We start from the raw sequence: 17,500 nt of genomic DNA, 5'->3' as shown, positions 1-17,500 counted from the left end.
TATAACTACCTTTAATTCTCAATTTTATAATAATATTGGGTACAAATGGATAAAACCCATGCGTTGAAATTGATTTTGAACAAAACCTAACGGAAAATAGTAACTAATAATAAAATTGATGACGCACTTATAAAACAATAGTCTTTTGTATCGCGTCGAGTGTTGGTAGAAATTATTCATAACAATAATTCCCAATTAAATTCATTTATAGGACATGTGTTAGGTAACGGCGTCTGTGATCATATCAGATGTTATTACAATCTAGATATCAGTACAGCGTTGTATACAATGCGCAATTTGTGTCAAATTTATATTCGACCTTTATGACATCCTTTATTTTCGAATCATCATATCATTAAACAATTCAGCAGTATTCTTTAGTAGTTTGAAGATGAGATATTCATCTAAGGGACTACTGTCTAACATAACTTAAATTTAATGACTTGCCTCGTTTCCTTCTCTAGAAATAAACACCAATGCATACAAATTCAATTTATACACTTAAAAACTTATGATACTTATAATTACAGATGCATCATCACTTACAAATAATGTAAGATGTGTATAAATACAATATTAACTGAAATATTTCAAACTGCTCGCGTAAACTGTAGCTTGATGGTGTCTATACAATTGTTATAGCTTGTTTGTATGTTGAAAGTAATATCTGAAAAAATGTTATAAAGTCCCATCATTTATGAGTGATGGGGGGGGTATAGATTACATTTATATCACATCATTTTTTGTTGATAATATTCACCCGTACAAATCTTGTCAGACACTGATCTATATCAAAGCAAAATACCACACATAGATTACTCACGAAATCTCGGAAACTATAACATCTACAAGCTTGAAATTTGGCAGGCAAGTTCCCCCGGAAAGAAAAGGATACCTTTGCTTTACCTATTGTTGCTCGGCATTAACATATTTATATTTATATATGAGAAAAGTTTTAAAATAAGAAGCAATCATTATCGATAAAACAACCTATTGAACTATTTCTTCATTGTTGGTGAAGAAGATTTTATGGCATATGTTACCCGGGCTGGATGCTCACGTGATTTACTATAACCGTTATCACAGTGGCAGGCGAGCATTCTACCACTGAACCACCGATACAATTGAGTCGAGATGCAGTTGAGTCGAGATGGCCCAGTGGTTAGAACGCGTGCATCTTAACCGATGATCGCGGGCTCAAACCCAGGCAAGCACCGCTGATTCATGTGCTTAATTTGTCTTTATAATGCATCTCGTGCTCAGCGGTGAAGGAAAACATCGTGAGGAAACCTGCATGTGACAAATTTCATAGAAATTCTGTCACATGTGTATTCCACCAACAGTGCATTGGAACAGCGTGGTGGAATATGTTCCAAACCTTCTCCTCAAAGGGAGAGGAGGCCTTTAGCCCAGCAGTGGGAATCTACAGACTGTTGTTGTTATCACAGTGTAATTCATACCTTCATGACACAGGTCGATGACATGAATTCTCTCATACTTTAATCTTCAAACCAATATATCCTTCGCCATGTATCACATACCTTGACCGATTTCGAATCAGTTTTTATATATGTTTATATAAAAACTGATTCGATTTCGGCTTTTCAGGAATATAAATACATCACGTTTTTGCTTCAAAATATCGTCACTGGTCACGTTGTAGGAGAAATACTTCAACGTGAATCTGGAATACTCGATATAAATCATGTGAGGTTTATTTTATTATTCTCTTATGATACATTTATACAAAAATATGTGAATATAAAAATATAATTATTATTTTATTATTTACGTTTAATAAATGTCGTATGTCGTGACGAAGATTATGCAAAATAATATTTTAAATTGTAATATATTTGAGTTATAAATTATTTATACTTTTCACGGTATGATTTTTCTTTGGGTATAGACAAATTTATACTGAATTTATAATGGAGTTGGAGTTATTATTTTTTAGGAATAACAATTGGAAGAATCGTTGAAAATGTTTTCATAGACCGAAATGAAAAACATAATATTGTTATTTAAAACATTTTTATGTGTAAGAATTTCAAGCAAAGCTTTATTTTATTTTAGTAACCCATGCTACACGATGTATGAAACTTTTATATCGAAATGTTGGTTTAAACATTTACCTAAAAATGAGAGAAGTAACTACAACAACGTTTTTTGTATTATAAGGAAATATAAAAAAATCAATTTACTCAATAACGTGGGAAAGAATATTTACTTTCAATAACGAAGACTTGTTAAGTAAAACCTTCGAATAAACTTTTCTCATAAATAAATAAAAATAATTCATAAAAATTGTACGCTACATATAATTAAATCATTAACAATATTTTCGTTTCGGATTAACTCAAAACTCAATTTACATGTCGTCCTGCGTATGCGCATACGAGTCTAGGCAATTACAAAGTCCAAACTAAGCTGTGACCCTATGACAAAATTTTACCACGTCTATGGTGTGACCCTTATTATTTATATCAAAAAATCAGTTGAACAAAGGGGTCACGTGACCGCTCTTGTGTCGTTAAGTGATCATCATGCCCCTTGTATCTCTAAATACCCTGGCTCACTTCCACTTCAAACCGGAAAACTGTGAAACAAAGCGTAAATGTCAATCACCTTGTCACCTTATTGTCCTTAAATATTTGTTGACAGCTCAGTCTAGTCATTGTATCGATATACTAATTAGGAGATTTCACAATTAATCGAGCTTTGTTGAGTAATATTTAAATTGAATTCCGTTTTAACATCTATAGAAGTTTTTGCAAAACAATATCGATTTATTCCATTTTTTTTAGCTATAAAGGATTTTATTAGATTTATATTTTTAACATTACATAGTATATATGTACTAGATATTACTATTTCTTTTATAATTAAATAGTAACAAATATAAAAAGATTTAAATAAACTCATATTTCTAGTCTAACATTTAACACAGCTCTCAAGGAAAACCATTTTACAGTGTGATTAATTACTACTAATCTCTATAAAACAAGGGTCACATGGCCTTCAAATAAGTCGTATCATTAGAACAAAACTAATTAACAACATATCAAACTAACAAGGAAATTAAGCGTACAAACGAATACACAATGTTGTTGTAATACTTCGATAAAGCGAGGAAAAACATTTTCTAATTATTTGAGAAGCTTTATTATTTTAAATTAGTAATTAGGTTCCAGCTTCTATTTTACACACAAGTGCCAAGTGCTAGTTGTATTCAAGCACAAAGGATTCCGTACAAAAATATTTAAATGGCAAAAAATTATATATTTTGTATAGGACCCCGGTAAATATTTATCTCATATTATTTCTTATTTTTTGATATACCGGCAAGACAACAAAAACATAATCTGTGTAAATTTCAACTGTCTAACTATCACGGTTCATGAGAAACAGCCTGGTGACAGATAGACGTACAGATAAAGTCTAATTAATAGTTTTGTAGGTAGAGAGCTCACTGCATCAAAACTACTTGAAACGTAGTTCACATAGTAACGTAAAAAAAGTTTTACCTTTCCAGGCGACCTTTCCACCTGTTTCACTTGTTCACTATTGTATTATAAACGATTTTGTATGACATTTTTTAAACTTATTTTTGTTATTATTAAAACTTCTCGACATTTAATTATTTTCAAAGGTTTTTAATTTATTTGTATCTATTATGTAATAAATAATACATAGCGAAAGCATATTTGTTCTAACCGGGTATTCCAGGACACAATTTTTCATTATACAGGTTAATGATTTTGTATCGTAAGATGCTATTGGAATATGAGAGTTAGCCTTACAGTTTCTATTAAAATATCAAAGTAGCAATGAAACGAATGTTATCACAACCTGACTTTGATCTTTCACAATTGACTTTCAAATATTGAATATAAATAAAATTTTAACAAAAAGAAAAACCGACTTCAAACAAAACACTATTTTAAAACAAATGAATATGCACGAAAAAGTAATAAAAATAATTGCGTATTCAACATATTTTTTAGAGTCTTCCTAAGTTAAATGAAATGAAAACTATTAGACTAATTAAAAGTCGATTAACGATTGTATCATGTAGTTATAGTTATTGGTATATTTGGAGCCGGTGTCAGCCACGGTGCCCTTGCCCCAACAATCAAAAGAAAGAAGCGATACGAGCCCCTTGATTGATCCAGTATATTATTGTGTAAAAGGTAATTTGTAAAAAACATATTTGTTAAAGTATTCTCGTATTGTTTTTTGATAGATATACTGTAGGGTTTTATTGGCTGACACCGACTCCAAATATAACAATAATTATAACTACATGATACAATCGTTAATCGACTTTTAATTAGTCTAATAGTTTTCATTTCATTTAACTTAGGAAGACTCTAAAAAATATGTTGAATACGCAATTATTTTTATTACTTTTTCGTGCATATTCATTTGTTTTAAAATAGTGTTTTGTTTGAAGTCGGTTTTTCTTTTTGTTAAAATTTTATTTATTTTTTGATTTTAAGTGAAGCTGATGTTGACTAACTAATTTTTTTTTTAATATGGATAGATTAAGCGTTCCGTTTATATGAGTCAGAAACTACTTCGAGGACAATTTCAAAGGAAACTTGCGAATAAAGCAAAAATAGACTTTCGAAAATGCGGATTTAATACGTCACGCGGCGTAAACTACAAGGATCCCTCGAAAGAGCTGTAATCGAACTCACCAAAAAACCTTTGAAAAAGACCAACTATATTTCGTACATCATATGACATCACATCACATACACAAAATTTGATTAAAGATAGTAAGAAATTCTGCCCCATATCGCACCCTAACTGCGAGCCGTATAGGAGTTCCATCACTACATAGTATAAAACAAAGTCGCTTTCTCTGTCCCTATATCTTTAAATCTACGCAACGGATTTTGATGCGGTTTTTTTTAAAAGATAGTGTGATTCAAGGGGAAGGTTTGTGTATATAATACATGAACAATATAGTAAAGAAGCACTCATAATTTTAGAAGTTTGCGATGTGATGTCGTATATAAACAAATTCTGTAGTATATTTAGTATCAGTATTGCACCCGTGCGAAGCCGGGGTGGGTAGCTAGTTGATTATAATATTCGACTATGATAATTACATAAACATAACCACATTACGGAAGGTGACTCAAATATCCAAATAACCTATAAATAAAAGATTCGACCGAGTATCGCTAACGTGCTCCTCAGAATTGTTCCGTTCCCTTCCGTTCCGTTACTTTGTCATGGATCCTGTGCTCAGAACCTTACCAAACTTTCACCAAATTACCCTTGAAGTATATATTTTATAGTAAAAAAAGAATTATCAAAATTGGTTAACGTGATTTTCAGTTATTCACCTATTTGTCGCGCATATACATAATGCAAATTTAAGACTTTTGTCGTTTTCACATGGATACCATCATCGGAAAAAAAAATAAAAAAAATGGGACCCCACGGGAAGCACTACCTTTCAAACAAAAAAAAAATTATCAAAATCGGTCCACCCAGTGAAAAGTTATGAGGTAACAAACATAAAAAAAAAAAAAAAAAATACAGACGAATTGATAACCTCCTCCTTTTGGAAGTCGGTTGAAAATACCGGTCTATACGACTCTTTCCGTCAACAAACAGCAAAGAAAAACGAGTAATAAAATAATAGCATGAAAAGGTATGAATATTAATGTATTCTGTTGTATTTTTCGTGTACGTGTGAGACGTAATTAAGAACTCATTAGTTTTCTTCATAAAATGAGTGTTTTTTTTACAAAAGTATAGTCATTTGTAAGTCACCTCTACACACACTAAGCCTTTATCGTGTACATTAATAATTCTTTAGACTTAAACCACATCTAAAATTGATTTCAAATGAAATTCTATTGAGATTTTTTTATTCAACAATCCTAACTGAAAAATATTATAAATTAGAAAATTACTTTTTTATACAATTTTACGTCGTGAATACTTAATATAACGTAATAATAACAATATAACCTGGATTCCTCCCCCCTCTTTTGCTTTGGGTATTTCTTTGCTTTGTTTTGATTGCTTCTGGTATCTAATAATAGTACTTTTTTATAACTATAACTAATATATGAAAATAAAATTCCCCGTAATTTTTTTTTCTCTACTCAAAAGCATTAAGGTATGATAATGTTATTATTTGACTTGCACTCATGAAATTGTCTATTATTATTGTATATAGTTATACACAATATTCACCCACATATCTGTAACACATAACTAATATAAATATTGTGTAATAATAATAATTATTATTGTTAACTTTTCCAGAAAGCATTACAATGAATTTATTCTGGAAATTTCGAAATTTTCCACTATAAAATAGCATTCCATATAATTCATAGAAATAAAAAATAATGAAGATATTCAATGCGATTTGAAGGCCATACGGAAATCGTATCATAAAAGTGATTTTTCAACCTAATATATACTGCATTGCTCATATCTGAATTGAATACACGATTCTATTTGTGATAGGATAAATGTATTCTGAAAGTTATCGTTAGTACTATTTATTGTTTTGTAATGTTTAGATGTAATATATGTATTATATTTGACTTTGTGGTTATGATTAAAATATGGTAATTAATTTATACGTATATAATTGTAAGTAACTTTTATTTGGCATATGTGTCTTATTGGTATTTATATTGATTTAATAATAAAATATTTATTTCTTTTTAATTATGTTAAAAAGGATTTACATAATAAGTTACGAAAAGTTATAATGTGCGACCCATAGCTAGATTGTTATCATATTTTTTTACGTATGCCCAAATAATAACTCTTAATTTAAGTGGCAAAACTCTTACACTTGTATAATAAAAACTACACTACAAAATAAACTTTATCTAATCTTTTTTTTAATAACTATATATGATCAATACAATTACTCAAATTAATCTGAGTTACAGAACGGAAGATATCAATAGAAATGGTACAGCACTAAAATAAGGAGGACAATTAGCATCTTTAAGAAATTTATCTTCTGGTCTTTTAAAGATATGAGTAACACCTTAGGATGTCTAGGAAAAAGAACAAAAAATTATATTACTCATACAAAGAACGTTAGAACAATCATTATTCTATGAAGTTAATATTGAAAATGAGTCTATACTGATTATTTATATTACCATTATTTCTGTACTCATATTAAGAATAGATAAACATACCAAGATAAAATATAATTCTGCTATTCAAAGATACACGTATGGTTTAAATACGCGGGCATTTTTAGCTAGTTTAGTAATAAAATGTATTCTAACAACTACATCTATGTTGGAATGATTGGATATATGTTAATTGTTTTTTTTTTATGTTTATCGAACTGTCCTTTTTACTCCAATGTTTTCCGGTTGCACAATACCCAAACCTCGTAATTGATAGCCACTTCGATTCCCGACGGGGTTATCAGTAACGTAATACCGTTGAAGGTTGTGACATAGTTTTCTTCGATCTATTTTATCTTTTGAGTGCTTCTTCAATGGATCGTGTACGGTTCATAATAAGACATATGAAAGGAATTTTAAAGTCAAACAAAAATAGATTTTAAATGATTCACTCTGATCATAAAATGACTTGAACGATAGTAGGCCTTTTCAATTCGAGTAATAGAAGTCGTAGATTATTTACACGTTCATTCAAAAATATACTTTATTATATAAGCAAAAAGTTCGAAAGTTAAATACAAATTTATAGTTATTTGGTAAAATGTCTTTGTCTAATAATAATAAATAACTAACGATATATTTTCGTCATAATGTTACATATATATTTTTTAAATGATTTGATTAAGTTTTTTTAATGAGTATATTTATACATAAACGGGACATTGAAAATAAAGTTCGGTAGTAAGACAGTAGCGTTTATAGCAGTCAATACATTTCTTAGACCCGATATAGCCTGGAGGATATGACGCGTTAATCATTAGCGAAGATCAGCCATCCCGCTCCAACCTGCACAAAACTTGATATAAACAAGATGCTACTTTTCAAAGCGTAATGTTGTAAAAGTTGCAGTTGCACGGTACCAAAGATTCTTATGAATTGCAATTAATGAACCAATTTTACATTTGTTTTTTTTTTAGCTATAATGGAAACTTATCAGAGGTATAAATTAAAAATAGGCCGAATTTTAATTGCCATCACTTTTCGTACAAATTCAAAATCAAAATAAATATTATTCAATTAGACTTTTACAAGCACTTTTGAATCGTCATTTTACAACTAAGTGATGCTACCACCTGTTCAGAAAGTAGATTCTACCGAGAAGAATCAAGAAGTCAAGAAACTCAGTAGTTACTCTTATTCAACACTTAAAAATTACAAAGTCATGTTAGTTAATACAATTATTTAAATGAATACATCAGCCTGACCCGAGTTACAACCCAAGACTTTAAGATCTGTAGCCGTATAGGTAAGCAACGAGAGAAACCAGGCAGACAGTTGTTCTTATAATTCTTATATTTATTCTCGCAGTATCGAGTCCAATACATAAAATCCGATTAAAGGCAATCCGAATTTAGGTTACCTACATTAGAAAGAGAGTGTTAATGTGTATTGATAAGTAAAGTTAATAGGTTATCTAATATTCGGTAACCTATCGCTATTAGCGTTTAACACTGTATATATAAAGACAAAAATAATTTGATATGAATTTAAAAAAAGAATCTCGCTTGGACATCCACGTGACTTATTTATATTAAACCTTTGCTTTGTGTCCAGGCCTTTATCAGTTGTTTAGTAATGTTTCGTATTATAGTATTAATCCACAATAGAGTACGAGCTAAGATGGCCCAGTGGTTAGAACGCGTGCATGTTAACCGATGATTGCGGGTTCAAATCCAGGCAAGCACCACTATATATATGTGCTTAATTTGTGTTTATAATTCATCTCATGCTCGGCAGTGAAGGAAAACATCGTGAGGAAACCTGCATGTGGCCAATTTCATCGAAATTTTGCCACATATGCATTCCACCAACCCGCATTGGAATAGCGTGGTGGAATATGTTCCAAACCTTCTCCTTAGTGGGAGAGGAGGCATTAGCCTAGCAGTTGGAAATTTACAGGCTGTTACTGTTACTGAGTACAAGTATACGGGTTCACTCAACCTCCAAATCGTAACGTATCCATACGAGTACAAATTTTACTACAAAATAAGTCATGTTTTGCTATTAAAGTGTTACGAAGGTGGGGGACCGTATCAGTATCAAAGATATGGTTTTATACATTTAATTTCTGTTTAGGAAATCATCAAACCAGGACCTGGTTCAAACCATCTGAAATAGTACCTAATGTAACTCGGCATGGTTTCGTAACAAATAAATAATAAACAAAAATCCAAAGAGCGCACCAAAATTTCGTGTAATATTTTAAATTATTTATGTATTTTAATTAAATTACATTTCAATAAAATAAGTATTTGCTAAAAATTTTCACTATTAAGTGCAATATAATATTAGTGAAAGTAATTCAAACAACGTGTATCGTGATTACTCTTCTGGTTACAATAGAGTATCCCTCAACTTCGCGCTCGATTTATGCAATATGTATGGACATACTATATTATATTGCAAGCCTGAATATAAAATATTCAACGTGTGCTGAACACGGCTAGGTCGAAACTCGAGCACCACTGAAATTCTTAATTTATATTTTTTAATTCATCACATCAAAATATCGTGAGGGAACCTTCATGGCGTGTGGGATGAAAATCTGCTACGAGTATCGGCGAATGATTTTGTTTCGTGCAAAATACTTTTATATTAACGTTAAAGTGCAGTGTTCATTTAATTGGTTTATCCAAATCGTGTACGTCAAAGTCAGTAAAGTATTTAACCAATCAGTAGTTTTGGATTTTTTATCTCTCTATAATGAATAAACTTTTATAAAGTGTGAAAATATTATTCTTTTAATCTGATACACATAAGTTTTATGAGTTTCGATTTTCAACTTCCAAACATGTAAGATAATATAGTTACTAGAACAAGTTCCTTTTAAGTTAATTTCGGTAATAACTTATCTCTAAGTATTCAATTGACAAAAATACATCTACGATTAATATACATATTTACATAGATAATAGCATTATGTGCATTGTCGGCCACGTGCGACCCGGTGTGATATTCAATACATTCGCCCGATGTGTCTAGAGTTACGTAATGTAATGCCAACTTTCAATGTCGCCTGCGCCTGCGCCGCGGTCCGAATGAGTTTTGCCATCCTCAGTTGGTACAACTGTTCGATTATAATTGAAATAACACTTGATAGGATGTTATGTTAGAACCATTAACTTATTTAAGTGACCCATTATATTCTTAGCAATAAAACAAATGGTTAAACATAAATGTTATAAGTAAATTATATAAAGGAATTGAGAACATTTTATTTAGATATACATGAGAGAATTGTTCAAGTGGATCTCACACACACAAAAAAACTCAATATACTTAGATACCGTTTAAGCGATGAATTGAAACTTTATCGTTACAATTTCGATTTTTTTCTACTTTTGCCTTAATTGAGTTCTTAAGCACGGTATTGCATTTATCACTATGTAATATATTATAACAAAGTTATATATTATAGCCACGGAATAGGACCATGAATTGCAATATATTTTAACCAAATGATTGAATTATCAAATGCGGTTAATACAAGGAGCTCTATCTTGTTTAAATGTTAATTGTTGAATCAAAGGCTTGATCAATCGATCAATCAATTCATTGAAATAAGGTTATGTTTTTTTTTTCGTTACAGTATAAAAACGTGAAGTACTCCCATTGAAAAATATACTTTTACCACCATAGATTTGGTATTAATCATTGCTTTTAGGATTCAATGGTTTAATTGAAATGAACAAATCGTAAATTTTTATATTCTTATAAATGAACATAATTATTTAAGAAGATACGAATCAGTAGCCAAATAGTAAACTGGTTTTATATAAGATAAAAATATTTGTTGTTATACACTTGTGTACAAGTATCAAAACTTCTAAAACTACAAATTTAAATTTATAACGTGATGGTACGACGACTGGGTAGGAAAATTTATGTTGTTGTCAAAATTAAGCATTGAACGGGATTGCAAAATTTCAAAAATCGAATACAGTTATTAAAAAATAACTGCGTGTCATTTATTATTTCTTACCAGAATTTGAACCAATTAAATTAATTATTTGATACATAATCATTAATTCATCAAGTTCTGTAACGTAGTAAATTCTAAGCATTTTTTTTAATATTATGAATACATCTGTACTGAAAAATATTTTAACCACATAATTTAAAAACAACGTTAGTTCAAATACGGATGTTAGGTATTTAAGTAAAAAGTAAAAGTGACGATTGTTCTCGCGACATCAACAGAGTTTTGGGTTGCTTTGTTATACAAAATCATCAACAATTAAAAAAGGTTCCCACTGGTTAACAACAAAGAGAATTTTTAACAAACGCCCTACAGTAGAACAATATTTACGACAACATTTTTAAAACCACCTCAGCTAACTCGTGTATAGGCCTTTGCGGATGGATATTACAGGCTCATCACTTATTCCACCACTAAACAACACTACTTAGTGTATTTTATCTTTCAGTTTGAATGACTAGTGACCAGCGTAATTGTAAGCACAGGATACCCTGTCGTATATACGTGTCGTATATACTACGACACAAATTAGATGTAGCATCGGCAAAATTTGTAAAACCGATTACTTGCGATTTACAAAACTAATAAAAATAGCTCCCTATCACGCCATTCGACGCTATTCGTCGCTATAGACTCTCGCATCAGTTCAACCCGAGAAAGCAAATTGACGAATATATTAGGTCATATGATATTACACGTTTTTACGTTTGTGTAAAGATCATATTCACATAAGAAATAAATATTGATTATGTGGGATAGCGAAATTAATTCGGATGTGATTGGTATAACGAATGTTGCCGATACTACATGTAAGTTGTGTCGTACTATACATGACACCTAAATTGGTGGCGCATTGGCAATTGAAAGAAAATTAATATCTAATTCCTTATCTATAATATTAATAAATAATAATTAATTAATAACTATAGCGATTATGCTAGTTATTATAAAAAATACAATCAAAAATAGTCGCTTCTGCCATTCATTAAATCCAATTCCAAAATGAAAATGAAACAAATCAGTGTAAATGGAGCGACCGATCGCAGTGGTGTTAATAACATTAAATTTAATGTTTATTATCCACCAACAAGGTTGTTTCGTATAAAGTGATACGTTTACTTTATTTATCAGAATTTTTCGTCGATTAAGTCAACTTTCAATAAAATTCTTTTCTTAATTGTTGTTACGTCAAGTTTGGGCCTCGCACCTGAAGCGAATAAACTTGGTGTCGATAATGTATAAATTCATAATACCTATGTATTGAATTTTATTAACGTTCTTTAAGCAATTGGTATGCATTTACAATTTCTTGAATTTGTGTGTTTTATTCACAATTGATTACTAACATGATGCCAGTAATCGTTTTAATAATAACTTATATCATCGACAGAGTTTTAATGTGAATGCTATAATATAAGTATTTAAGTACATTCATTGCATGGCGCTGTTTATAAATTTATGAAAAAATATATTAAATAAATAAATAATAATATGATTAAAATAAATAAACAATAAAAATAGACGAGAAGAAATGAGGAGTGTGGGCAATATGTATTTTCTCTGGTGAGATTTCCACTGTACACTTACCAAGAAGCTTTTCTCGCTTTTCAAAAAACTTCAGAATTAAAAATAAATGTCCACAGGTAGAAATATTAATTTTATTATAAAACATATCACAGACGGGTTCAAATCTTAGCCAGCCTTGTGTCTTCGCCGTAGTCGATTAAATAACGCTTTAGTTTAACACAAAAATTACTACATAATAACAATAAAACAAGAAAACAGAAAATTTAAACTTATTCGGTAAAATACTAAATACTTCAATCAATAATGAGACATACTAGGTATATGTCATAAAATTGTAGTTTTTATCTGTGATTTCAAAATACCTCACAGACTTTATTTAATGAGGGTTATTACTATACAAATTTCCATTATGTTCATGAAAACTTGACAGTCTTTAAAGCTGGTGAATACAATAATAGGCGTTGTAATATAAAATAATCCCTGTTAGTAACTGATTTATATCACATACTTAGCAAATATATAATAGTGTGATAAAGTTCAGCTTTACTACAACTACTAATAATAGTTTAGTCGATGTCTTAAGCACAGTTTACACAGTGATTTCGGGAACCATCAATTCGGTTTAATAAGCAATGAGATACACTATTATCATTGGTATGAAACAGCCTTATATAATACAGATGTGAAGCGGATGAAACCGCAGTGTATATTTAGTATAAGTATGAAAATACATTTACATCACAAAATGACTAATAGCGAATGCAATATATAATCTCGGAAAACTTTCGCCTATACACTTGCCAAATCCTTATTTATTTCATTGCAATTTTCACACACTCGTAAGACCATTTCGAACCAGTTTGCATCATTTATGATTCCATGACGTCACAAGCGGGTGTCTCATTTATATATACCGTGAGATATGAGGAAAACTATAATTACTGTGCGTAATTACATGGTAGGGAACCCTGGTGGGTGTGTACGATTCGCCTTTGACCGGTTCTATTAAACGGTATGACAAGGGCGTGATGTCAGGCGACATTGCAATGAATCACTGCCCGTAAAAGGATCGTTGCACAATCAATATCAAATAATTATTGTACATACCTTTAAATTAATAATTTAGAGTGAAAATTTTCTATATGTTCTTCATTTATATACGCTCGTTGATGGTGTTAAGACGCTAGGAAAAGCATTTTTATCAATATTAAGTAACATTTCTTGAAATTGAATTTATTTTTGACTATGACATACTCACACAAAGATATAGTCGAAAATACAGTGTCGTAATAGGCGACGATAGGCATTTCCGATTTAAACGGGAGTGCTTCGGCATCAACTAATATTTCCAACACGTTTATTATGAAATTTAGAAGCAAGTAGTAACGTTTCCGGTTAATACAAACAAAAACAGATATTTTAATTTATATTTATTTTAGGAAGGCAGACAACATGTGCCTTATTTTAAATTACTTGTACATGTCATTAAATTATCTCAGTAAGCAATAACATTGCAATGTATAAAGTATTATTATTTGGCGGTCGGATCGACCCAAGAGTCCAAAGTCCATACACTAGTAAATTATTTACTTTTAAAAAAACAAATCACGTAAATATAAACAATCTCTAGTAAAAATCTCATATGTATATTTAATTAAAACTAAAACAAATATAGTTTTTCCGGTTTCATCATGTTTTGATGTCACTCCAGACTCAGTCATGTGATGTGATGATTAATATTTGAGTGAAATTAGCTTGAATGACATACTCATGCATGTTTTCGTTCGTTGCCCAAACTTTTTCTTCCTATTAATCACATTAAATTCGATTGAACATTAGTTACACCACAAGCTTAAATCACAAAGTTTTATACGTGATAGGGCTTTGTGCTAGCCCGTCTGGATAGGTACCACCCACTCATCAGTTATTCTTCCACCAAATAACAGGACTCAGTATTGTTGTGTTCCGGTTTAAAGGGTAAGTGAGCCAGTGCAACTACAGGCACAAGGGACATAACATCTTAATTCCCAAGGTTTGTGGCACATTGACGATGTAAAGAATAGTTAATATTTCTTACAGCGTCATTGTCTATGGGTGATGGTGACCACTTACCATCAGGTGGCCCATAAACTCGTCCGCCAACCTATAGCATAAAAAAAAAACTTTTATCACCCGCCGTATTACCGTCTTTACCGTGAAATTTATAAATAACAAACTTGCAGCTCCCGATTTACTCCCATAGGGGTTCAGTTTTGTAAAATCCGCTGTTAGCGGATGTCTACATCTTATAAGGCCTACCTACCTGTCAAATTTAAATTCTGTAGATGTTATCGTTTCTGAGATTAATCAGTGAATGGTATTTTGCTTTATATCGAATCAAATCAAAATAAACTTTATTCAAGTAGGCTTTTACAAGCACTTTTGAATCGTCATTTTGCAATTAATTGAAGCTACGTATATAAATTACTTTTACCTACCTTAGATTAATTTGTAAGGTTAAGCACAGTAAATTGTCTCTCTAACATCATTCTTTCAATTCTCTCTTCTTTTTACTTTCACTATTAAAACGGCTCTACATTTAACGATTTGTCACCTCATTGCCTTTTTCTCTCCTATGATTTTAAGTCAAAAGAAATATCTCATAAAGCAATCCCATCTAATGAAGAATGTAATCATATTCAAAATTTAATTTACTTCAATAATTATATTATTGTCATTATAATCATAATATGAAATACAGTGTAAAACTGATCTAGAGTTTTCCCTTAACATTTTATAAGTTACGGTTACTTTAGGACTAAGAATATTTCTTATATTCTTAGTCCTAAAGTAACCGTATATATATATTATGATTATAATGACAATAATATAATTATTGAAATAAATTAAATTTTGAATATGATCACAAATATAAACGATTTTTCTATAAATCAGTAACGTCCGTTAAGACGAGTGCATCTGCTTAGTTTTAAATCAGTTACTGTACATTACTAAACAGGAGAAATAAGGCTTTACAAATAGGTTACACTAGAAAAATTTAAGAAACGTTCTTATGCTAAATATTATTAACCTATACATATATTTAAATTATTAATTTATTCTTAGCATTGCCTCTATATGTGAGAGGATGGCTTTTTCACCAAGATAATCGAAATGGCGAATCAGCGAGAAAATTCTGCTAGCATTCCCAACGCCATTCCACACGCTCACGTACCGTATATCAATTATTTCGATCTTTTAATATTTATAGCCTTTATTTAATGTTAAACGTGTAATATAAATTGTTTGTAAACTTAATTTTTTGAATACCTGTTGCTTTGTCGTCAGTTCTTACCGAAATCGATTTTGCAGGATACGGGTATTTAAGTTTATTACGAAGACTTTTTTGTTTTCATTGATTAACTAGCAACACACCCCGGCTACGCACGGGTGCAATACAAATACTAAATATACTACAGAATTTGTTTATTCACGTCACATTAAAAACTTCTAAAATTATCAGTATTTCTTTACTATATTGTCCATGTATTATATACAAAAACCTTCCTCTCGAATCACTCTATCCATTAAAGATAACCGCATAAAAATCTATTGCCTAATTTTAAAGATATAAGCATACATATAAACAGACAGCGGTAAGTGAATTTGTTTTTATCTATGTAGTGATGAAGGATGCTTTCAAGGTACCTATTTAGTTGACGTTTAAAAATTTATGCGAACAAGATGTGATATACTGCGGATGGTGTACTTGTCATTTTATTATATTAACAATTTGTTGTACATATACACGAGTATTATCAGGTTCGATTACAAAACAATTGCAGTTCTCTCCTATGATAAAGGACGATATTGCTGTCCATTCCCATCCGTTCCAATTGAAAATTTTGATAACAAACTAACAATTGTATCGTTATAACTAGCTCACTGGGTTAGCAGCGTGACTCATTTACCTACATTCGAATATAGCCTCCTTGTATACAATCGCAGCTACTCTATAGTGAAAATGTTTTAGTGTATATGTTTTTATTTATTTATTTATTTAAGGTTCGTCAAGTTACAAATCAAATGGCTTGATACGTTACAATTATAATACAGCTATGTAAATATTAACAATTTGTAACTTTGTGTAGACAAACACCACATGCCTCATACATTTAAGTGAGAAAGAAGCTAAAGAGTACTAAGGTTATACAATAAAATACGATTCTTATCTAGTAGAAAAAAAAGAGAAAAACAGTAGTAAGGATAAATTACACATGAAACAGTATAAAAATAAAATACAGACAAATAAATGTATCTTAATGATAATGATATCCTTCCGACTAATTTTGAAACAGCGAACATTCTCAAGACTAGACAACTACGCAGGAGATATTATAGTACATTTATTTCCAGTATTTTCCTAATATTTCCTCCGAAACCGATGGGACCACAAAGCGGATTCGAATAGTACGAATTCAGTAGCCAAAGGCTTTGGTCTTTTCGGGTTCGTATTATACTTATATAAGTTCATACGTTCGTCTTTATATTCATACGTACTTTCGGAAGTATGAGAGTGTCCACACTTCCAATGTCCAGTCTCCGAGAGACGACTGAAAATATTTGGATTGAAAATTGCTACAAATTTACTCAATTTCAATTGACCCGACCGAAATTAACCAACTAAATGCAACAATAGTGTAGTGTGGATAATGTTTATTGAAGTACAAAAATAATTTTGAACTTTATGACAACTGAAAAAATTATATTAGTTCGAATTGAAACTGATAATGACTAGTACAAAGACGCTTTCTGTATTTAT

This window comes from Vanessa cardui, chromosome 1, assembly GCF_905220365.1.
Source record: "Vanessa cardui chromosome 1, ilVanCard2.1, whole genome shotgun sequence".
Classification (NCBI taxonomy): Eukaryota; Metazoa; Arthropoda; class Insecta; order Lepidoptera; family Nymphalidae; genus Vanessa; species Vanessa cardui.
Note: the sequence above shows the minus strand (reverse complement) of the source record.